This window comes from Camelus dromedarius, chromosome 4 (assembly GCF_036321535.1).
Source record: "Camelus dromedarius isolate mCamDro1 chromosome 4, mCamDro1.pat, whole genome shotgun sequence".
Lineage (NCBI taxonomy): Eukaryota > Metazoa > Chordata > Mammalia > Artiodactyla > Camelidae > Camelus > Camelus dromedarius.
The window spans coordinates 58,820,991-58,844,900 of NC_087439.1; the positions used below are offsets into that span (position 1 = coordinate 58,820,991).

The window sequence follows — 23,910 nt, forward strand, 5'->3', positions numbered from 1 at the left end:
TATTCCTAAGGTAGTATTCTTTCTCCTGCACAACGCTGCTTACACATATATGCCTTCTTCATCATCTTTAAATAAAACAGTGGATTCTTCCAAAGATTCCCTATGACCTGATTGCATTTTAAGAGTACCTCATCCTTTTAAAACATACTTTTAGAGATTCCTGAGAATTATTCTAAATTTTAAAAATGTGATGAAAAACAAAACTTCCATTCTAATCAGCATTTTCTAGCTCCCTATAATTTTAGTAACTCAAAATCAGTTAAAAGTATTATTGTGAAAAATTTAACAAGTCAAAATCATTTTCATGAGTTAACAGAAATAAAAATGTTCATGATTAGTTAGCATTTTAAAGTGGAGAATTGAATTGAAAATAGCACTTTTAAAATTTATTTTTTTACCTATTTTCAGACTTCTATGTTTCTACTTTTAAAATATATACGTTTTTGTGTGTATATATGTACATGTGTATACATATACACACTGTATATATGTATATGCATGTGTATATGTACATATGTATGTATACTTGAGTTTCATTCCTTCTGAAAGGACTTTTTTTTTTTGAGTAAATTGAAAGCAAGTTTATTTAGAGAGACACACACCTCAGAAGGGAAACTGGCTTAGGAGATACATACTCCATAAGCAGAAAGTGGGCCATCTCAAAAGGTGAGAGGGAGAGACGCCAGGGGTGGTTAGTTTAGAATAAAAATAGACACACACTCCGTAGACATAATGCTGCGGTCTGTCTCAGAAAGCAAGAGAGAGAGAGCAACCATGGGGTGTGGAGTTGTTCGGTTTTATGGGCTCAGTAACTTCATATGCTAATGAGTTGGAGGATTATTCCAACTACTTTGGGGAAGGGGCAGATATTTCCAGGAATCGGCCCCCAGCCCACTTTTTGACCTTTTATGGTCAGCCTTGGAACTGTCATGGCTCCTGTGGGTGCACCATGTGGCTCAAGGTCTATCGGAAGTCGAAATCTCCTGCCATCTTGGTTCTAACCAGTTTGTCCTGTCCTCAGTTGCCGTGCCATTCCTTCAGTGAGTGTGTCCTGCCCCCTTTCCTCCTGTCTCATTCCCCCCCAGAGATTTTACTACCATAATCTTATGGGGAGCAGAGAGGGGACAATCCATCTTCTGTAGCTACTTCAGGGCTGGTAGGGGCATTGACCCTGCCTGTCAGGGAGTAAAAATCTCTGGATGCCTGATCTAGGGGTCCCAGGGGCAAGACAGCTTCTTGTTTTGAGTCAGTTGGCAGTATGAGCTGGAATCCTTGCATAGCCATCATCTTGATGTGGAACTGTTGTAACTGCTTCCATATCTTTCCTATGAATCTTCTTGAAGATGAAGCACTTCTGGAACAGCACCAGAGTACGACGATAACTATAACTGACAAAAGACTTAAAAAGGCATGCTTAAATACTGAATTGCAATAGTCAACTTAAATAAATTTACAGCCTAAAAGTTGAGAGTTACTGCTGACTGAAATAAATGTGTAGCCTAAAAGTTGAGAGTTATGTTTTATTTGGTGGGAGGACCCGAGCAGAGATGACAGCCTCTCAGATGGCTCTGAGGGACTGCTCTGAAGAGGTAGGGGAGGAGCTAGGATATATAGGAGCTTTACAACAAAGACCAGGTATTTGGAACAATAACAGATTACTTTTTATCTAAAGAAAAGCAGGCATCTCAAGTTAAATAATTTAGCACTTTTCTATGTATGGGAGGAAGTAAACATTTGGGCTCACTGAATTCATTCCTTTGACAAGCATCTTGCTATCTAGGGCCAGTATCTTGTCCTTTATTATTCTGAGTCCCCTCAGAGGGCACCACTGTGAGTGGCTGCAGAGGTTGGGCTGGTCTTCACTGGGAGATGGTGGCAGCAGCTGATGACTTAATGGCTTCAGCATTCTTTGTTTACTGATATGGTTTGCAGTATTTTTCATTCACACAATATAGTCAATAAAGAAACTTGGTTGTTGATTCAGCAGCATTGTATATAACCAACAGCACTATAACTCACGTCTGAATAAAGCTTAGTTTATAAACATAAAAAAAAAAAAGAAAAAATAAGAAACTTGGTCACAATCACCAGAATTAACATACCAAAAATCCTAGTTAATTTACTATTTCTGTAAGATGCCTCAGGGTTCCTCTTCCACAAACCTTCCACAACTTTCTGTATCCATATTATTTTGTTCCTTATTTTCTTTCCATTCAGAAGCAACTGGCTTTAGGACAACATTTACTTTCTTCTCCCTTAACAAAATGCAATTACAGTCCTTATACTTTCTTTTACTGAAAACACACATCTTACTTTCTGGCATCCTGAAATGTTTCCCTTATTCATTTTGTAGCTTTAATTTTACATTCCTTCCTAAATACAACAGAAGTATTATACGTAACATTAATGACTCTAAAGACATGTCTATTTTAATCAAACTGACAAGCTTAAGCTAGCTTTAATACTAGTTATCAATTCAGTACTGAATATTTTCCAAATCACACGGGCCTGAAATTAATTTTGGCCAGTTTCTTTTATATTTTTGAAATATTTACATAAGCGCTTAATTTCTTTTAGCCAATTAATGCTCTTTTACAAATTAATTTTAGCAATACCACATATCTACAACAGACACATAAATACGTACAAACACACAAACACAGAGACCTCATAGTTCCCATTTCAAAATTTTAGCCATGAATCGTGTTCAACAATGTAAGACTAATCAGTTACAAGAGGTTGGATTTAAACTGAGTTTCTGGCAGATGGAAGAAATCAAAGTCACATGTCTAGATAGCTAAACCCTTTTAAATAATATTTATGGAAAGAACACAAAATTTATATTTATCCTCAACAAGTCAAGCTCCAAGTTACTTATCCCCTTTCTTGAAATTTGCATCCTAAAAAGATGAGGAGATAAGAGTTCCTGGAGAAGACCTGGTAAAACATATGCATCTCAAAGGCTTGAGAAAGGCAAGTTCCTTCTAGGATGACTTTGTGCCCTTAAAGCCAGAAAAAGATTTTTTGTTGATGTTGTTGTTGTTTTGATACTCACAAGTTTCTTAAGATAAGTAGGGGAGGTTTAGAGAGTGGTAAGAAGATTGGGGGGCTTTCAATTATTTCTGGAGCCACACCTCTGGTCCTATAAAGACTAGATTTGAAACACTTTGGAAGATCCTTACTGGGTTTGAGAAATTCTCTAATTATGGACCTCAGTTCAGCGTTTGATGTGAAGAGGCTTGCCTGTAGCCTCAGGTGTTCTCATTTCTAAAGGGAGCCTGACAGTAGTAGCTCTGCCAGGGACCTCAGTGTCCCAGACAGCAGGGGTCACTGGGGTGGACGGGAGACCACCTCTGGCTTGAGACTGAGGCAGGCTCCCATGGCCAAGAGCAGTCGTTTTCCTTGGTGGGTGCTTTCCCTATTAAGGGTCTCTGAACTGGACTATTGTCTGGAATTTAGAGAGCAAGTCCCTTCCCAACAAGGGGACAGGATACTCAGGCATGAGCAGAAACTGATGTGCAGAGGTAAAATTTTCTAGCAGGCAGCTAAGGGGAGGGGAGTGGTGAATCACTTCGTTTTGAGGCTTTCCATCAATCCCTGTTATTGTACAGGATTGAGAGGACAAGGGTCCAGGGAAACCAGTCAGAAGAGACTAGGCAGCCCCCGTATCTAATAAGAAAACAACTTTCCTACCTGCCATGTCACGGGTTACCCGAGGCTCCTCTGGAGAAATGACCAGCTGTCCTTTGGGAGCCAGGAAGGGTCCTGGGCCTATCAGTCTTCGGTCCTCTTGGTCATCACTGGCTTGGGAGCTGCAAGCCCACTTCGGGACGAGAGAAGTCCCACCTCCAGTGGCCTTCTTGGTTTCACATCGGGCAGGGGTGGACTTTCCCCTTGCAGAGAGAGTTGGACTTCCAGTGGCCTTCCTGGCCGGACTTAGAACAGTTCCCTTCTCAGTGAGACAGTGGCTCCGACCGGGTGTCCTGGATCCTGTCTTCAACATGGGTCTTCACAAGCAAGGATAACCCTGAGGTGGTGCAGGGATTAGCCTGCCGCTAAAAGTTGTGCCTTTTGCTGTTGTCCCTGAGTCCTTTTTGCCTCTTAACTCTGTAGTTAAATGCTCCAAGTGTCAGATCCCTGAGCTGATTCACGGTGGTCTGGGATCTCTAGCTGCCCAGACGGGTGTTAGGGCTGGATGGCCCTGAAGATCTTCCGAAGTGTTTCAGATCTAGTCTTTACAGGATCAGAGTTGAGGGAGTAGGAGTTTCTGGCTGTGGAGCTCAGGGAGGGGTACTCACAAGGGGTCACAAAATGTCAGGCTTCTGTAGGGGAAAAAGGTGCTTTGAATGGGTGTGAGCCACGCACACCCAGCAGGAGTGCTTTAGACCTGGATCTTAGAAAAGGGGCAGGAGCATTTGGATGTGTGGGGCTTCCCCCCATTTACCTTCTCTTTTACAAAATAGGCCCAGCTGCAAGATGGTGTTGTAATTCAGTGACCCAGAGGGAGAAAAAGTGACCAGAGTCCCTGGGGCCTAAATCCTTCAGAGAAGGAGGGAGACCTAGGCCCTGAGTCAAATAAATTCGATTACTTTTATCTGTGAAAGAAAAAAGCAAATAGAGCTGAAGGGTGGGGCTGGAGCACCACCAAGCAGAGGCAGCAATACTAGGCAGACTCTCCCCTCAGGGTGTGTCTTTGTGTTTTTGAGGAGGGGTGACCCTTCACAGAAGGAAGAGAGGTAACACCCGACCTGCTGGCCAAGCAGGCAAGGAGGCTCAGGTATCAGTAGACAGTCAGGAAGTCAGGAGAGGAGCACATGAGAGAAATCCAGGGAGGAGCGGGAAGGTGGACAGCCACAACGCTTCCCAGAGCAGAGAGAGGATGGTAGAACGGTGTACAATCCGCAACTTCCCGGAGGGGCAAAGAACTTCTGGCTGCACATCTGATGTGGAAAGGTATAGAGGCTTATAGGGTGGGGGAGGGGCTAAAGATGGTGATAATATTGGGGCTGAGGTCTTCTGTCTGGGGCTTGTGTCCCTCCAGAGATGCCTTTAGAGGGGGCTTTTGCATAGCCTGAATGGGTCTCAGCTGGCAAGTTTCCTGACATACGACTTGCACAGTACCGGGTTCTCTCTTAGGGTCATTAAGTCCTAAACATAAGATCTAAATGTAGGATGGTGTTGTAGTTGAGGATTCCATTTTCTGGTCAGGTCTCATCGTCCTCGTTTATATTGGTTCCAGGTTGTATTACAAAAGATGAGCTTTTTCGTTTTAAAGAATCTAGAGAAAAACGTCCCAGTGACTCAGAGTGCACCCAAGGAGTCCCTGGGGATGGGGGAGGTGTTTCCCATTGATCCTTCAGGGAGCAAATGCTCCTGCATCAGAAAGGAGCACTAACTTAGGAGGTCCCGTGGGAACTCCATAAGACAGGACTAGTTCCAGGCGTCCCAATCCACCTAGTCCCACCGACCCTGGCGAGTGATCGGGTAGTAACCCCGCCACATGGCAAGTCCTAGTGACTGCCAGAGTCCTGGGGTCCCTTGTCCTCTCCTGGGTCTGCAGTACCCAAGATGAGCAACCTTCCTGAAGATTTCTCTGTGGACTCTCTGGCCGGTGATTAATCCTTGTGTTCCAGGGCCTATTCCTCTGGAATGGACATCCTCAGAGTTCCAGGACCTGTTTAGGTCTCAACTTCCCTTCTCAGAAAGGGTGGTCAGTTTTTGAAAACAGGCATTGGCCATTAAGGGAAGTGATGTGTAAAAGCTTCTCTTCTCTCTTCCCTTTTGTGGGCAGTGCCACTGGGCCTCGGTGCACCCCATCCTCCTACACGTACCCCATCCAGCAGACATGGGGCTGGGTGCAGGAGTGAGTATGGCAGTACAAGGTGGAGGCAGCGTGTCTGCACTTAGGGTAATGGAGGACCCGGCACCCCTGTGAGGATACGCCCAGCCGTGCAACCCAGGGAGGCAACCCTAGCAGCAATGGACAAGGGTCACCTCTAAGACATGTATCTGAAGAGTATGGCCATGTGCTTGACCTGGCTTTGGTGCACGCTGCCTTGAGCTGCCCTTCCTCGACAGGGTGAGGTGAGGGTAGGTCATGGATGAACCCCAATTCATGAAGGGGGCAGACTAGATGCGTACACCATGTGAGGGCAAAAGATGGTGGCCCCAGCAAGATGGTGCCCCAGAAACAATGGCCTCAACCACATGACACAGAATGGTCCCTTCTCCCAAAACCCGAGTACACCCGTAGACCACTTGCAGCATGAGGGAGCTCCCAAAGGAATCTCAGTGACCATAGCCACACTGAAAACTTACAGTCTAAATGAGGCTCCCATGGTTCAGGTCCCTAGCCGCTTGTGAGCATGCCTGCTAATCTCGCGTAACATTTCCTCACAGTCCTTGCGCGTAGGCAATAATGAGCGCTAGACCCAGCCACAAGGTGGGGAAATGCCTAGCAAATGTTTTTCCCCCTATTTCCAGTAAAGTAAGGCGCAAAAGTAAGAGTGAGCCAGGGATGCAGAGAGGAGATGTGTGCGAGAGAGACAGACAGAGAGATGGCCCTCTCAAGTGCAAAGGAGGCGAGAGGCTGAGACCTGCCCAGTCCTCCTGGCTGGCTGCTCCAAAGGTGTTGCTGGAGAATAGGTTCTTGCCTCGTGCAGGGAAGAATTCAAGAGCAAGGCATAGTAAAGTGAAAGCAAGTTTATTTAGAGAGATACACACCTCAGAAGGGAAAACAGCTTAGGAGATAATCCATAAGCAGAATGTGGGCCATCTCAAAAGGCGAGAGGGAGAGAGGCCAAGAGGTGTGGGGTGTTTGGTTTAAAGTAAAAATAGACACACACTCCATAGACCAAGTGCAGGCCATCTCAGAAGGCAAGAGAGGGTAACTGAAAGGAATTCTTTAAAGTCAGGGGCAGCTTTGCCTCGATTCAGGGTATTTTGGTGTTTCATTTACTGTAGGTATTAAAAAATAATTGTGTCCTCTTAAACGTGCAGCTATTGGAGACATCGTTCTCTGGCCTTGTAACATAAAATCTTTCTGTTAAATTAAAATGTCAAATGTAAAGTTGAGTAGCTGAGAATGTTTGAATTGATGATAAAGAGGGCTACTAACTAGCAATATGGAATGTATCTATTAAAAACTTAAGCTGTTTTATTCTTTTAAAATGTTATATGTGTACATTTCATTATATAAAAAATACTTTCTCAAAATTACTAATAGCAGTTGAATTGAGTTCACTATAATAGTTGTAAATTGCTTTTAGTTTTTATTATGAAAAATTGCAGACATGTGCAGAGGTTCACCGTAGTGTAATGAACCCTTATGTATTCCCCACCCACCTTCAGCAGTTTCCATGCACGGCCATTCATTTCCTCCATGTGCTGTGTCCTTTCCCCTCTCTTAATATTGTTTTGATGCAAATTCCAGCATTGTCTCATTTCATCTGCAAGTATTTCTGTGTGAATCTCTGAAAGATAAAACTATTTTAAAATGTAATTATTGTGCCTTTATCTCATTAAAATAATTAATAATAATTCTCTAATAGCACCAATAACTAGACATATTTAAATTCCCAATTGTCTCATAAACATGTTTTCAATGTGCTAGTTTTAAATATAACTACTATTCCTTAACACGTTCATAATGTACAATTTTTCATGTGTCTTTTCAGTCTCTTTTAATCAGTAATTTTCTCTTTCAACCCTCTTTCTTTTTACCCCACGTAACAAATAAATGTTGAAGAAGCCTGGTCCTTTGGGCTTAGAGTTTCCTACCGTCTGGATTTTAATGATGGCATCCCTGTGGAGTAGTTTAACATGTTCCTCAGTTCTCTGAATTTTCTGTAAAATGTTACTTGGATATAGAGGTTTGATCAGAATCGGGTTTGATTTTCTTTTGGCAAGTCTGTTTCATCGGGGTGTAGTGTTCTTTCATCAGGAGTTATGTAACTTTTGCTTATGTCTCTTGATGTTAAGTAGCCACTGATGCTCAGTGGTTCCACTAATTTATTAGGGACTGAAAATGAATATTCCAATTCTGTCATTACTTTTATACTTACTAGCAAGATACTTCTAAAGAAAAACCTGTCCTTCATCTACTGTTGGCTTAACTAATGAAATAGTTAAATAGTAAGGTCAATAGAAATGGTTGCTTCTTTTCCCTTTATTTGCTGACTTTCAAAATAATGAATTTGTTGTCTAGCATTTTTCAGTGTTGAGTGATGCGTTGCTATTATTCTTACTCTTACTAGCTCGTGGATTTAGACATTTGACATGTTTTAATCCATTGTAGTTATTCTAATCAATGATAGATTTTTGACTGGGGTCTCTTCAGCCTTGTACATAGACTCTGTACAGTTCCTGTTGTAAACACTGAATCAGCCATTTGTCCAAGAAACTTTGATTCTTTAGTGGGAAATGGTGTTTTTAAGGCCAAAACTTGGGTTCCAGGGTGCTGCTCATTGCTACTGGAGTTGGTTGTTTCTAACCTTACGATACTCTGTTTTTGTAAAAAGATTAAAATATATCATGAGTTTACATTTCTTGTTCCAGTTTGAAATCAGGACTGTAGAGTTTTTACTTAACTATTTCTGTTTTATGTATGGATCTCCTTTCACCTACATTATATTGTTCTCAATAACAAGGAAGATAATAGAATATCACGTTATATGCAAAAGAGACTTAGAACAACAATTCCAGCCCTAGCCCACCTATGTGATTACTGAAATGAGTTAAGTTTTGTTTGCACTTCCTTTTATCCTTATGATACATTCCCTTAAAGATACTAGGTCACATTATTCTGTTTTAGAGTCACATGAAATAGCTCCTGTCTGTGGCTAAACTATCACCGAGATACATATATAGGATCATATTTTTCATTTTATTTTCTATTTTCAGAAACTACCCTTTTAAAATTTAATTTTGCTTCATAATTTAGTAAAAATTTACCTATTTTCAAAATTCAATGTATTAAACAATATATACTTAAGAAGACTGGCCCCAAGGTTTGTCCTCTCCAGCCTGCATCCTTTTCTCATTATAGGTAACAAGTAGGGTCCAGGAATTATGGCATAATCTTTTTTTGTTGCTGTTGTAAATGGGAAGTTTCTATTGTACAGAAGTCTTTCAAGAGTAAGTCTGAAGAACTCCATATAATCTTCACCTAGCTTTTCATTTGTTGAAATTTTACTGCATTAGGCATATATCATGTTTCTCTTTCTCTCTCCTCTCTTTCTCTACATGTATATATTATATGCACACACATGTATATATACATGCACATATATAATATGTACATCCACTTTATAGTGCATAATAACACACACATAAATACAAATTGCTTTCCAGAACCATTTGAGATTAAGTAGCAGACATGCTGTCCCATTACCCCTTATTATTTCAGTGACTTTCTCCTAAAAACTAGACCATACTCCTTTATAACCACAGTATAGTCATCAAAATCACAAAATTCTCATTGAATTCCATCATCTCACTCACAAGCTCTATTCATGCTTGGCTGTTAGTCCCAATAGTATCCTCCAAGATCCAGTTAAGGACTGCATATTACATTTAACCCTCTTTAATTTCTCAGTTTGGAAAGTGACCAGTCTTCCCTTTTTCATGACCTTGACATTTTTTTTAAGAATACAGGATACTTTGTAGAGTATCTCTCAGTTTGGGTTTGTCTGATGTTTTCTCATGATTAGATTTAGGTTATGCTCTTTTTTGGCTTGAATACCACCAAAGCAATGCCGTGTTCTCTGCATCAGGAGCCACGTGATATCTTTATGTCTCACTTCTGGTGATCATTTTCTCCACTTGGCTAATACGGTATCTGCCTTATTTCTCTTCTGTGCAGTCTGGCAATCAGAGTTTTATGTAAATTAGTAATTAGTATTTTGGGAGATCTTTTAAAATCTTATGAATACCTTGATCTTCATCAAATTTCACCTTTAGTTTTAGCACTGATTACCCTTGTCTTAATTAGTTATTGCTAAGATGGTTGCCAAATGGTGACGTGTTAATTCCTTCATTCCTTCTGTGTTGGCATTCTGCTATAAAGTACAGTTTCCTTCTTTGTAACTTATGTATTTATTTATATCATTATTGACTCATGGCTTCCTATGTTAAGTTATTTAATGGTTTATAATCTATTACTATCATTGTTTATTTTGTTCTTTAGATTGTCTCAGTGGTAACCCTTTAGACTCCTGTGTCACTCTGACATATCTCCATCATTCTTTGAGCACTTCTTTTCTTCTTGGTGCAGAAGAGGCTCATCTTGTACTTTCTCTGCTTCAGCCCTGGCATCAGCTATTTCTCCAAGACCCACCAGCACTGGCCTAGACAAAGAACCCACCTTTGGTTCCTGGCTATGCAGGAAGTGACTGGCTGGTCCCAGCCCAGCATGGTGAACACGTCAGTCTAGCCCTGAGTAAGCTCTTGGGCTAGACTGGGTCCTGACTTTATGAACCCTTTGCTTTATTTATGTTTTGTTTTATTCTCTTGTTTTCCTGCTATGAGTAATATCAGATCTCTTCTCTCTGCTCATTAACTCCCACATCTGACTCGAAGTAAATATTTTGCCATTAATGAATAAAAGAATTAGTAAGCTCATTCTACATTTCTATAATTTCCTTGATTACATCCATTTTCAATACTGTCCTGTACCTACACCACTCACTGTACATTCTACCCTGTACTTATCGTTTAGTCTTAGTTCTATGTGTGAATATGTGTCTTTTTTTAATTTCATTTTTACTTTTTGAGATGAAATTCACAGCATAAAAATTACCATTTTAAAGCATTAAATTCAGCAGTATTTAGTACATTTATAGTGTTCTTTAACCACCATCTCTATCAGGTTCCAAACATTTTCATTGCTTGAAAAGAAAAACCCCATACCTATTAGGCAGTCAGTTCTCATTCCCACCTCCCCCTAGCACCTGGCAAGCACCAATTTGCTTTCTGATTACTCATTCTAGATATTTCAAATAAATAAATCATATAATATCTGGCCTTTTGTGTCTGATTTCTTTCACTTAGTATAATGTTTTCGAGGTTCATCCATACCATAGCATATATCAATGCTTCAATCCTTTTAATGACTAAATAATATTCCATCATATCTATGTACCACATTTTGTTTAACCATTCACCCATTGATGGACATTGGGGGTTGTTTCCACCTTTTGATTATTATAAGTAGTGCTGCTCTGGGCATTTGCATCCAAGTATTTGAGTGATTGTTTTCAATTCTTTTGGGTCAAATCTTGGGTTATAAGGTAATTCTATGTTTAGCTTTTGAGGAATAGTCAGACTGTTCCACAGTGGTTGCATCACTTTACATTTTTGCCAGCAGCATCTCCATGCTCACTAACACTTATTACTATCTTTTTTAAAAAGTTATTATAGTGATTCTATTGAGTATGAAATGTATCTCATTATGGTTTTGATCTGCATTTCCCTAATGACTAATGATGGTGAGCATCTTTTCATATGCTTGTGGGCCATTTGTGTATCTTTGGAGAAGTGTCTTTGACCATTTTTAATTAGGTTGTTTGTCTTTTTGTTGTCTGAGTTGTAAATGATATATTTAATGTTCATCACTAGCCTTATGTAAATTGTTTCTTTAAGTTAGTTTGGCTGCCTGAAGGTGATGCCTCAGGAGGAGCTGCTTGGACTATTCCCTTAGTTCCCACAGGCAGACAGCAGTTGGTCTGCCTCTTCATATTTCAGAGTTATTTGCTTGCTCTAAAATCATTAGCTGCCATTCTCTTTTCTTCAGTTGTCTTTTGCCATTAGCATTGTTGTCAAAACTTTGATTTCGGTCTGACTCTTTTCTTCTCTATAAATGCCTTGGAGTTTTTGCCTAGATTCCCAAGTTTGTTTGTTTGTTTGTTTCTCTCATTTTAAATTTGACTAGAATATGTCTTCTTGTTGGTCATTTTGGTGACTTTGTCCAAGTATGCAGTGTACTATTCATATGCACATGTTTTTTGATATTGAAGTACTTCAAATCTGGCGATACATTTCTATTTCTAGCTCTATATCTTTAGCACTTGGCATATAGCTAAGAACTTAATAAAAACCGGCGATTCTGCCATAAAAATAACATGTCTTACTACTTACCTGGACCACAGCATTATTCATCGTAGAGTTACCTTCTTTTATCAGATTGACCATACCACTTCTGCTAGGATGACTTTACTAAGTGGTCCTTATTTTTCATATGTGAAAACCACCACTGAATTATATTTTTCATATTATGCATTAATACCTGTTAACTGATAGGATGTGTATGATGAGGCAGTGTCCCTGAACCTTTTAAAGAAATGTAGAACTTATGCTTTCTAGGTTACATTTTGTTCCCTAAGAATGAAGAGCATTAAGAACTGAATTTTCTGATTTTTTTTGAAAGTGTTCTTCAGGCCTCTTTATTTTTTATAGTTTTTTTTTTCTTTTCTTTTCTTTTCTTTTCTTTTCTTTTCTTTTCTTTTCTTTTCTTTTCTTTTCTTTTCTTTTCTTTTCTTTTCTTTTCTTTTCTTTTTTTACTGGAGGCACTGGGGATTGAACCCAGGACCTAGTGCATGCTACGCACGTGCTCTGCCACTTGAGCTATACCCTGCCCTCCAGGCCTCTTTAAAATTCAGAGTCCACACGATCTAATTGGCAGTTACACATATCAAGTTGAAGTTAGAATTGATTATACAAAGGAGAAGTTTTAAAAAATTAACGCTTCAAAAGATTGTTTAGCAGTTCTGAGATCAAAGGTCAGCTACTAGTATCTTGTCTGTTATTATCCAAAAGCAGGTATTAATTTCGTGGATGCATACATCATGGTGCCTGTAGATCACCTGTGGAAACATACTTTCTGGCTGTCAAGAAATATTTTGTTGGTTTTTGCACCTCTGAGTAAAGGATTTCAAATTAAACATCCATTTCTATGGATATTTTTTGATGATTTTCTTTATTTTGTGAGTATTACATTTAATCCACCTTAAATAAAAATATTTTATTATTTCAAGAAAATAAAATTATTCTAATTAAAAGCAAAAAGATTACAAGTTGATGCCAGAAGCTAAGGCTATATGAACAATAGTTTGTTAATAATAACAAATTATTAATTGATAAATGTAAAAAAAAGTAAAGTAAGAAACTAAAATCTCAATAATTTAAACAACAAATGATCCAGAAGGATTTTTTCTAGGCTATCTATAAAGTAGATATTATTAAACACAAATATAGCTGAATCTGGCAGAGTCCAATCAATTGTGTAATCTTTATAACTTTATACTGACTTGAGTATTGTTAAACATTACGATAATTGTACTGCATAGTACTTCATAGACCAGGTCGGGAAGGGATCAAACCAACACGAAAAGTAAGCATCAAGCATATTTAAGATGTCACACTCTGGTTTTTGTGGTTAGAGAAAAGTGGGACATGAGCTGCATTGCCACCCAGCTTCTTCCTTTGTTCTAATTAAAACCAGCCTCCAGCGTGAAGAAAACAACAGAAACAGGGCTTTTGCTCTAAGATTATATTTGTAAAAGTGTTTTTCAAATCAATACTAATATTAGTACAGAACTGTAAAATATAATTGCCTAGAAAATGTCCAAAAGAGAAACTTTGACTCATAATTTACCCCCAGGTTCGCTCCTCACTCATTCTTTCCCTTCATGATCCTGAGCATCACTATCTCATCTTTCCTCACATCTCCTGTAACCTACAATCCATCCATTAGTAAAAACTTTTGGCTCAATCCTCAAAATACATGCACAATTTTACCAATTTTTACTTATGCGTGGCTAACACCTTAGACCCAACTACCTTATTTTCATTTCCTCTGGATCCCCAGTTGGCCTCCTCGCTTCCACTCTTACACCACATTCCCTCCCCACAATGATCTATTTTCCATTTACTGTCAGTGATACTTTAAAATAACAAGTCAGGTTGTATCACCTTTTTTGCTAACTCTTTCCAGTGTCTTCGTGTTATACTTAGAACAGAATCCTAACTCCTTACGGTGTTTCCAAAGTCCTGCCACATCTGGCCCTGCTGCCCCCTGCTCCTGCACTTTCCTTCTTACCTACAGCCTCTGTACACTAGCTTCTCTTCTATTTTTCAAAATGCCAGACTTTGTTTTTTCTTCTAACTCTTCTTAGAAATCTCTTTGACTTACTGCCTCACTTCATTTAGGTCTCTACTCAAAGTCATCTTATCTTCCTTATCTAAACCTCCAATCTAAAATTGTGCCCTGATCCTTCAATTTGTAACCCTTTACCCTATTTTTTGTAGTACTTTTCACTGCCCAAAATTGTTATATACTTTTTTTTTTATTACTGTCTCCTAATTAGTAGTCAGCCCCCCACCCCCGAATTCCCCCTGCCCCCTCCAAAAGAATGTCAGGAGAGCAGGGAGTGTGGGTAAATATCAAACTAATCTAATGAGGCCTTGACCCCTCCCTCTGTTTCATATAGTTAAAAATGTTTGGTAGATATCCAAAAAGTGTTTAAATGCACAGTCATTCTAATGAAAAGAAGGGAAAAGTCATGCTGGGTTAGAAGGTATGGCCTCAGACTTGCTTAAAACAAGGTAACTGACATCCAGCTGCATACATAAAGCTTGAATGTTGTTCCCACTATGAAACAAAGCTTAAACAAAACAAAACAAATATGAAAAACCTTTCCATTGACTCAGGTGAGCTATTTGGACACTTTTGTCTGTATGAGTTCTTGGATGAGAGAAAAATCATCATCAAGTAAACTCAAATTCCAGGCTTAAAAATGCAGTGAGGGGGATTCTGATATATATTACCAGGGTGGTGCAAGAAACCCAGTCTAAAATTAATATAAGTCTTATCCAGGACAAGCCAGAGTTCAAAAGCAGCTGTGCAAGTACATTTCATTTCAGGCCCCTGCTTGCATTTTATCTTCAAACATCTCATTGGCTAATGTGAGTCACACGCTCCAGCCCAAAGCCAGCCACCATGAGGTCATGTCAAAGGTGCGTATATACAATGCTGTAACAAGAGAGTGAAAAATTGGAAACAGTAATTCATTCAACCGCAGTGACAATCCAATAAGTAGGAAGGGACAGGAAGAGGAAACAAAAAGTGTATAGTAAGGTATAGAAAAGGCACAAAGTAAAGTTGTGTGAACAAATCCAAATACATCAATAGTCTCAATAAATGTAAGTAGATAAAACTGTTTATAAGACATGTTATCAGACTGAAATACGAGTTCAGCCATACTAAGTTTACATAATGTTTAAAATCATATGTTATTGTTTTAAGTGTTTTTATATCATTACAATAAGTCCTGTTGCATAATATAAAAAATTGAATATGGGGGGAGGGTATCGCTCAAGTGGTAGAGTGCATGCCTAGCATGCACAAGATCCTGGGTTTAATCCCCAGTACCTCCTCTAAAAACAAATAAACCTAACTACTTTGTCCCCCCTCCAAAAAAAAAAAAAAAGCATATAGTTAAAAGTGCCTCCATTTATACATATTCTGCAGATGTTTAAAAAAATCAAATTGTTCTTAAAGATTTTTTAAAAAGGAACTGTAAATTATTTTCTGAAATTAGGGATATAATTAAATTATCATTTTAAAAGTTTTGCTCTCCTCTAAAAACCAGTCTTACTCCTTTTCACATCCCCAGGGGAGCAGATTTCCCACCAGCTGTTGGTGTTCAATAAATATTTGGAAGTGATGGTAAGCTAATAATCACAGCATTCCAGAAGAGAAGTGAATTCAGAAAAAGTCAAATTTGGGGTTGGGAAGGGATAGATTTCATGAAGATTAGAATCTAAAACTCATGAATTTTACTAATGGAGAGATCCTTAGCCCTCACTTAAAGCACATTTATCATTTTACATGGCATTCTAATCAGCTTGATTCTTCAAGTTCTTGTCAGGTAGCAAATTAGAACCATTAAATTAAAGTTAGAAGGAAAAGAAAAAAATCTGCCCTAGGGAATTGTTTAAGCAGATAAAGACAAACATACAAAAATGACTTTGTAGCATAATTCTATATTCTCAAACCAAAAAAAAAAAATCTATTAATTGGAGTTTGGGTAAATAAATTACAGTGTATATCTACAGTGGAATAGTAATTGACCTTTCCTCCTATAAAGATAATTGACCTTTTTACTGAGGTATAATTGACAAAATTGCATATGTTTAGTGTGTACAACTCGATTTACTATACGTATATATTGTGAAGTAATTACTACAAACAAGCTAATTAACACCTCACATAGTAACCACACTTTTTTAATGGTGAGAAGAAATAAGATTTACTCTTAGCAAATTTCAAATTTATAATATGATATTGTTAACTTTAGTCATCATGCCGTACATTAGATTCTCAGAACTTATTCATGTTATAATTGAAAGTTTGTACCCTGACCAGCATCTCCCCATTTCTCCAACCCCCTAGCTTCTGGCAACCACCATTCTCTCTATGAGTTTGACTTTTTTTAGATTCCACATATGGGTGAGATCATGCAGTATTTGTCTGTATCTAGTTAATTTCTCTTAGTATAATGTTCTCCAGGTTCATCCATGTTGTTACAAATGCAAAATTTCCTTTTTAATGGCTCAATAATATTCCATTGTGTGTATACACATTTTCTTCATTCATTCACCTCTTATCTGTTCATCTATGTCCTAAGATTGTTTTTACATCTTAGCCATTGTGAATAATGTTGCAGTGAACATGATGGTATGTTCTAGTTTGAGATCCTGGTTTCATTTCCTTTAGATAAATACCCAGAAGTGGGATTGCTGGATAATATGGTAGTTTTATTTTTAACTTTTTGAGGAAACTCCATACTGTTTTGGCTATACTAATTTATATTCCCACCAATAGTGCACAAAGATTCTCTTTTCTTCACACTCTCCTCAATACTTACCTCTTTTTATGATAGTCATTACTAATAGGTGTGAAGTAATAACTCATTTTGGCTTTGATTTATGTTTCGCTGATGGTTAGTGATGTTAGGCACCTTCACATACACCTGTTGGCCATTTATATATCTTCTTTGAAAAAAAGTCTATTCAGGCCTTTTGTCCCTTTTTGTTTAAAAAATTGGGTTATTTGGGGTTTTGTTGGTTTGTTTTTGTTTCTGCTCTTTAGTTGTATGAGTTCTTTATATATTTTGGATGTTAACCTTTCACCAGCAATATGGTTTGCAAATGTTTTCTCCTACCTGACAGGTTGCCTTTTCATTTTGTTCATTGTTTCCTTTGTTGTGAAAAAGCCCCCCCTACCCCCCCTTTTTTAAAAAATTTTTTTTGGTGGAGGAGGTAGTTAGGTTTTTATTTAATTATTTTAATGGAGGTACTGGGGATTGAACCCAGGACCTTGTGCATGCAAGGCATGCACTCTACCACTGAGCTATACCCTCCCTCCAGAAGAAGCTTTTTAATTTGATGTAGTGCCATTTGTTTATTTTTGCTTTAGTTGCCTTTGCTTTTGTCCTTGACCAATTTAAGGAGCTTTTCCCATGTTTTCTTCTAGGAGTTTTATGGTTTCAGGGCTTACATTTAAATCTATTTAGAGTTAATTTTTGTGAGTCATCTAAAGTAAGGGTCCAGTTTTTCCTTTTGCATGTGAATATCCATTTTACTTTGCATCATTTATTGAAGAGATTATCTTCCAAATTGTGTGTTCTTGGTGATCTTTTGCAAAGATTAACTATTAATGTATGAGTAGGCTTATTTATGGGCACTCTACTCTGCTTCATTGGCCTGTGTGTCTGTTTTTGTTAGTACCATACTGTTTTGATTATATAGCTTTGTAATATTGTTTGAACTCAGGAAGTGTGATGCTTCCAATTTTGTTCCTCTTTCTTAAGATTGCTTTTGTTATTTGGACTCTTTTGGTTCCATACAGATTTTAGGATTTTTTTTTTTCTATTTCTGTCAAAAATGCCATTGGAATCTTGATAAGGATTCCATTGAATTTGTAGATTGCTTTAGGTAGTTGGAAATTTTAACAATATTATTTCTTCTAATCCATGAACTTGGGATATCTTTCCATTTATTTGTATCTTATTCAATTCCTTTTATCTTGTCTGTTATTGATTTCTAGTTTCATATCATTGTGGTCGGAAAAGATACTTGATATGATTTTCATCTTCTTAAATTTCTTAAGAGTGTTTTGTGGCCCAGCCTTTGATCTATCCTGGACAGTGTTTTATGAGTACTTGAGAAGAATCTGTATTCTGCTGCTGTTGAGTGGATTGTTCTCTTTGTGTGTTAGATACATTTGGTCTATAGTGTTATTCAAGACCACTGGTTCCTTACTGATTTTTTGTCTGGATGGTCTATTCATTGTGAAGGTGGGGTTTGATGTCTCTTACTATTATGGTACTATCCCTGTCCATCCCTTCAGATCTGTTTTATATATGTAAGTACTACAGTGTTGGGTATAATATAGTGTGTGTATATGTATATGTTTATATATATATATATATCTATTTTTATATTCTCTTGATGAATTGACCCCTTTATCAAGGTATATGGTGACCTTTGTTTCTTGACAGGTTTTGACAGTCTATCTGCCTGTTATAAGGATAGCCACCATTAATCTCTTTTGATTACTATTTCCATAGAATATCTTTTTCTATCCCTTCACTTTCATCTTATGTGTGTCTTTAAAGCTAAGTGAGTCTCTTGTAGGGAGTATATTGTTGGATTTTATTTTAATCTCTTCAACTATTCTATGTTGGTTGATTGGAAAATTTAATCCATTTACATTCAAGGCAATTATAGGTAAGGACTTACTATTGCCATTTTGTTAATTGTTTTCTGACTCATTTGTAGTTCATTTGCTCCTTTTTTCCTCTCTTTCTGCCTTCCTTTTGATTTGTTGATAAGGGCTGGAGTCAAGTCACAGGGCTGCTATAGGGACACAGATAAGCATGCCTCCTGCTGGGTTTATGAGTGGGCAGGAGTACTCCCAGATTGGGGCAGAGTGGGGCTGGAGCTGAGTCACAGGGCTGCTTCAAGATCTGAAATTGGATCAAGGTCATTAGGCCTTCCTAATGACCATGAAAGGGCTTATCTTTTTCTAGTTCCCTGAGCAGCTAGAACCACTCCTGGAATGCAGCCTAAAGTAACTGGAGCCAGGTTAAAGGGTTGCTTCAAGATACATAGACAATGGACCTACCTCTGGGGGCAAAGATGGATGTGTCTCCTGGTGGGTCACTGGGTGGCCAAGACTGCCGTTGGTCTGTGACTGAGAGAGTCTAATTCCAAGTTACAGGACCATTTCAGGCACTGCAGTAGAATTGAAGTCGGTAGGCTTGCTGGAGGGCACAGACAACTGTGTCTTCTGTCCCTTGGCTGGATGGCAAGACCATTCTTGGACCATGGCCAAAAGGGGCAAGAACCATGGTACAGGGCCTTTACAGGATCCATAGTAGGATTGAGCTCAGTGGGCCAATAGCCAGGAGTTCAGACGGGTGTGACTCCTGCCAGTTGTCTTGGAGAGCAGGGCTGCTCCCAGCCTGAGGCTGAATCCCAGAGCTCCCACAAAAGCACTTCTGTCGTGAATGGCTGCCAAATTATTGTTGCTGAGGGAGAATATGACTGGGAGAGCTCCTGTTCCACCATCTTGCTGATACCACTAGGGCAATAATTGACTTTTAAAATGTGACAAGAGAAAAAAGGCTACAAGTACACATACTTACATATGTGCACACGCTGATTGTGTGTGTGTGTGTGTATTCTATAACATTCTACACTAACTTGCTATCCAAGGTCAGGGGAATGGCTCTAGGAGGAAGAGACAACTGGAAGAAGGGGAGAAGGGAACAGTAGTTAAACTGGGGAGATAGGTCTTTATCTTTCCCTTTCTGAATCTCTGTATTTTTCAAAATTTTATAACTGATAATGCCTTTTGTCATAATAAAATCATTAAAGAAAAAGTAATGTCTAAAATACTAGAGACAGGCTATGCCGAGCACTGTTGATGAGTGAGGTGATGCAGGAAAACCATGATGAAATGAGACTGCTGCACATCAAGCAGCATTAGATGGTAGGGAAGGGAAGTCATTTATATCCTTATTTATATGCAGATCCTGTATTTTTCAAAAAGAAGAGAACAACCACAACGTCTAAGAGGATTCAAAAGTGAGGAAATAATACGGAGGAGATAAACAAAATAAGTGAAACTGAGGTGAACTGGTTTATGACTGCACACCCTGGGAGTCTAGCATATTTGCTAAAATTGGGCCACAGATATGGGTTCTAAGAGTTCTGTAAGCCAGAGGAGATAAAGAAATATAATTCACAGTGTTCAGTACATAAAAACATATCTATTTTGGGGAAACTGTAGACGTCATTTCACATTGAGCTGAGGGCAGAGTGGGTAACTGCTGAAGCTTCTTTCAAGTCTCTCCCAGTTACCAAACTTAACTGTAGAAAGGTCCCATTCTGAAATTAAGATAGAAGCCAGGTTATGTAAAGACATGAACTATCTGAAAAGTTGCTTGTGCGAAATACCTCAGTCCCCAAGGATAAATGGGGCATTAATGCATTTTGGGCCGAATCACACATACAAGAATGTATTTTGATATTGGAGTATTTCAACTTTGAAATGACTCCTGCCTTCAATTTACCACCTACGTGGTAGGTTATGACTATAAATTTTGACTATTGGTAGTGTTCACAAGCCACTTGTTATTATTTTTGTGAGAATCAGAAGGTGTTCAAAACATCCAAACATAACTGTTTGCTATCAACTTGAAAGTAGAACCATAAATAATTGTGAACTTTGTTACTCAACACTTTATTATAAGGATTTTTTGGGGGTAGGAAAAAAAGATGAAATTCTACTATACCCTCATTAGGAATTTTCATTTCTATTAGTGATAAGATAGTCAGTTAATCCTAATCTGTTAGTCAGTTTCCAGATGTATGTTGGGAATTTACCCTGTGCTCAGCATGGTGTTAGAACTATAGAAGGAGGGAGGGTAAGAAGAGATACAGAAAGTGGTTTGCTTACACAGAGAGCAAGTGAATTTGAATAACATTGAAAGCCCTGTTGGAATTGGTGGAGCCCTGGGATGGCAGTCTACAAATCAGAGTTTGGAGATTAATTTAACTGACATCTACGTAGGGCTTTAATGTTTACAAAACACTTGCCCATATGTTTGATCCTCCCAGAATCCATGTATTTAAAAGAAACCATAAGATTTTTCTTATAGTCTCCTAGCACACATAATAAATGGTACCTGCACACCAGATCCTCTGCAAGCCCTTGTGTATGCTGTTTCATCTAATCCTAATTAAAAAGTTAGTGGCTATTATGACCTTTTATGTTTGAGAATCTAAGGCTGAGTGAGGATGGCTGATATTCAGCCTAAATCACCCTCGAAATTTTGTAGCTGGGGATAAAACCAAGCTTTGCCCTTCTGCAAATTCAGTGAGTGTTCCTGCCAGTATCACAGGCTAGAATCCTATCAGTGGTGCTCTGGCTCTGACTGGGCTCCATTACGTGGCATCAGAGAACCTATACCATGAGTGTTTGCTCTCAGTCTCACTCACTCACCCACAGTGAATCTTCTAGAAACTTGACAGTCCATATTATCTTATTACCAGTTAACACAAATGAGGAACAAAGAGGTTTCATACTGTCTGGCCCACCTTGAGCCCAGCGCTGTTCACCACACTGCTCATCTGTGGTTTGGTTAAATGAATCAGTAAAAACCCTTCCCTTTCTTGCTTGAGTTGGGATTGATTTTTCCTTATTTGGAACTGTTAAGAGCTCTGACCAATAGAGCTTTGTAAGTTTAAAATAAAACGACGGATGTAAAATGGCTTATGTTTACTGAACATGCAAACATTTTGAATTAGACTTTATAATGATGGGTTGATGGATTAAGATCACTGGTTTCAAAAACATGAAAAATAGCTTTTTAAAAAGCTAGGTGAAAAATGCCAAATGTCAACTAGTAAAATTTGTGTTTATTTTCAGAATGTCAGTAAAATTATTCTTCTAATAATAATTACAGAGGCTAAATTCTTTTTGTAAAAAATAAAATAATGGGCACATTTGGAATTGAAACAATAGTTGGTGGCATTTTCAATTTATATGTAAATGTAAAAATTAATTTTCTTCCTTTTGATGTTTTTGAATAAAACATAGGGACCTTGTACACAAATGTACTTTTCTGTCCATAAAGTAACATGTCTTCTTTTCATTGTTATTTTGGTCTTTGCTTATGATGTTTAGTCACATCTGGGAAATGGAATTAAGGCACTTGAAGCCTTAGATCATATATAAAGTCATTAACATTAATTATTAGCTACATTCTGGTATTTTATAAAATGAAGAGTGAAGGAGTTAATACAGTTGTGATTGTATATGACCAGTCTCCTTTATAGATTTCAGATAAAGTATGTAAAGAAACTGGAAATCTTTTTTGTTTTATTCTGATACCTAGGTAAGTGCTGAGGTGCTCTTGAGAAAATAGGACAGACCAGGCAGCTTGAGTCTGAATCTCCCATCTACTACCTAAATGACTGTGGGCAAGTTTCTCATCCTCTCTGTGTCCTCGTGTTTAAATTGGATAATAATAGTAGTACCTACCCGATAGCACTGTTATGAGAATTATTGAACATAATATTTATAAAGTGTACGGAAAAATGCTTGACTTACAGTAAAATCCAGTAGCTGTTAACTATTCTTATGATACGATGCAGATGAATCAAAGCAGCTTTTATGTGCTTTGCTCGTTAAATGATGGGACTATAAAATTCATTACTTTTGTTCCAGTTCCAAATTTCATTTGAAACATGAGATTCCATTCCTCTTTCCCATGTCACTCTCTAAAAAGCAGCCTGTCTTAACGTTTTGTATCAGGAGAGGCTTATCAAGAAAACAAAATCTACAGATGGGTAAACAGTCTTGGACTGGCATTCTGGGTGCTCTAAAAAGAAAACAACAGTAAAAACAAAAAGTAAACAGTCATCAACTATTCATAGCTTTAACTATTAAAACTATTCATGCTTTAACCTCTAGACTGGATTTGTGTAATGGTCTTGGGTGGAAGACACACCAGGGAATTAAGAATTAGCAAGTACCAGAAAGATGTAAAAAAGTAGCCAAAGCAAGAGGCCATCCCGGTCCTGACCTACTTCCTAGCACAGCAGTTAGCCAGACGTCTTCAAGCTGCGTATGTGCTTCCAGGTCTCGGCCCTGCTGCCCCTGCTGTGTTGCAGCTGGAATGATTTTCATGTTTATTTTATCTCTCAATTCTTGACACCTTCTGAATGTTCAACGTCTGATGTGATGCTGCTGAGATCATATTGTAGACTTGAAATAGGAACTCCCCGTGGCATTTTAATCAATGCTAAACGCAGTGACTACCATTTTACCATAAGAAAAAAATATTTGTAATGGTTGCCAGTGTAGAACCTAAGAAGTAAAGCATATATAAAGTTCAAATGGAGAACGTCTCACTTAGAATAGTATTTTATCAGTTTATATTATTAGATGTTTAGAATTACAAAGCTGGATCCAGTTCTTTGTTTTTGAAAACCAAGGATCTTAACCCATCAACCCATCATTGTAAAGTCTAATTTAAAATGTTTACTTGTTCAGTAAACATAAGCCATTTTAGATCTGTTGTATTATTTTGAACTTATAAAGCTCTAAAATATGATTTTATGTGATATATGGTTTAACCTGTTTGTTAAAATGTGACTTTATAAAATACCTTAAACTAAAAAAAAAATAATTTCTAGTTTTAATTGTATCTGAGAATGAAATTCGAAATATGTCAATTAGTGGAATAATTCTGATCATACATACTTTCTTTTAGAAAGTCCATGCACATTTTTTTCCTTCTTTCTCCAAAAGAGCATTCTAGAAAGATTTTTAAAAAT

The 23,910-nt window shown here is 38.1% G+C and overlaps 1 protein-coding gene and 1 non-coding gene across 6 annotated transcripts in view; one reads left to right on the forward strand and one right to left on the reverse strand.

Moving 5' to 3' along the window:
• The window catches only part of GULP1 (GULP PTB domain containing engulfment adaptor 1), a 253,310-nt gene that overhangs the window by 120,978 nt on the left and 108,422 nt on the right, over window positions 1–23,910 (forward strand). The gene's annotated exons all lie outside the window — the stretch shown is intronic.
• TRNAA-UGC (transfer RNA alanine (anticodon UGC)) lies at window positions 17,349–17,421 on the reverse strand. Its single transcript has one exon. It is a non-coding gene; the product is annotated as a tRNA-Ala (tRNA).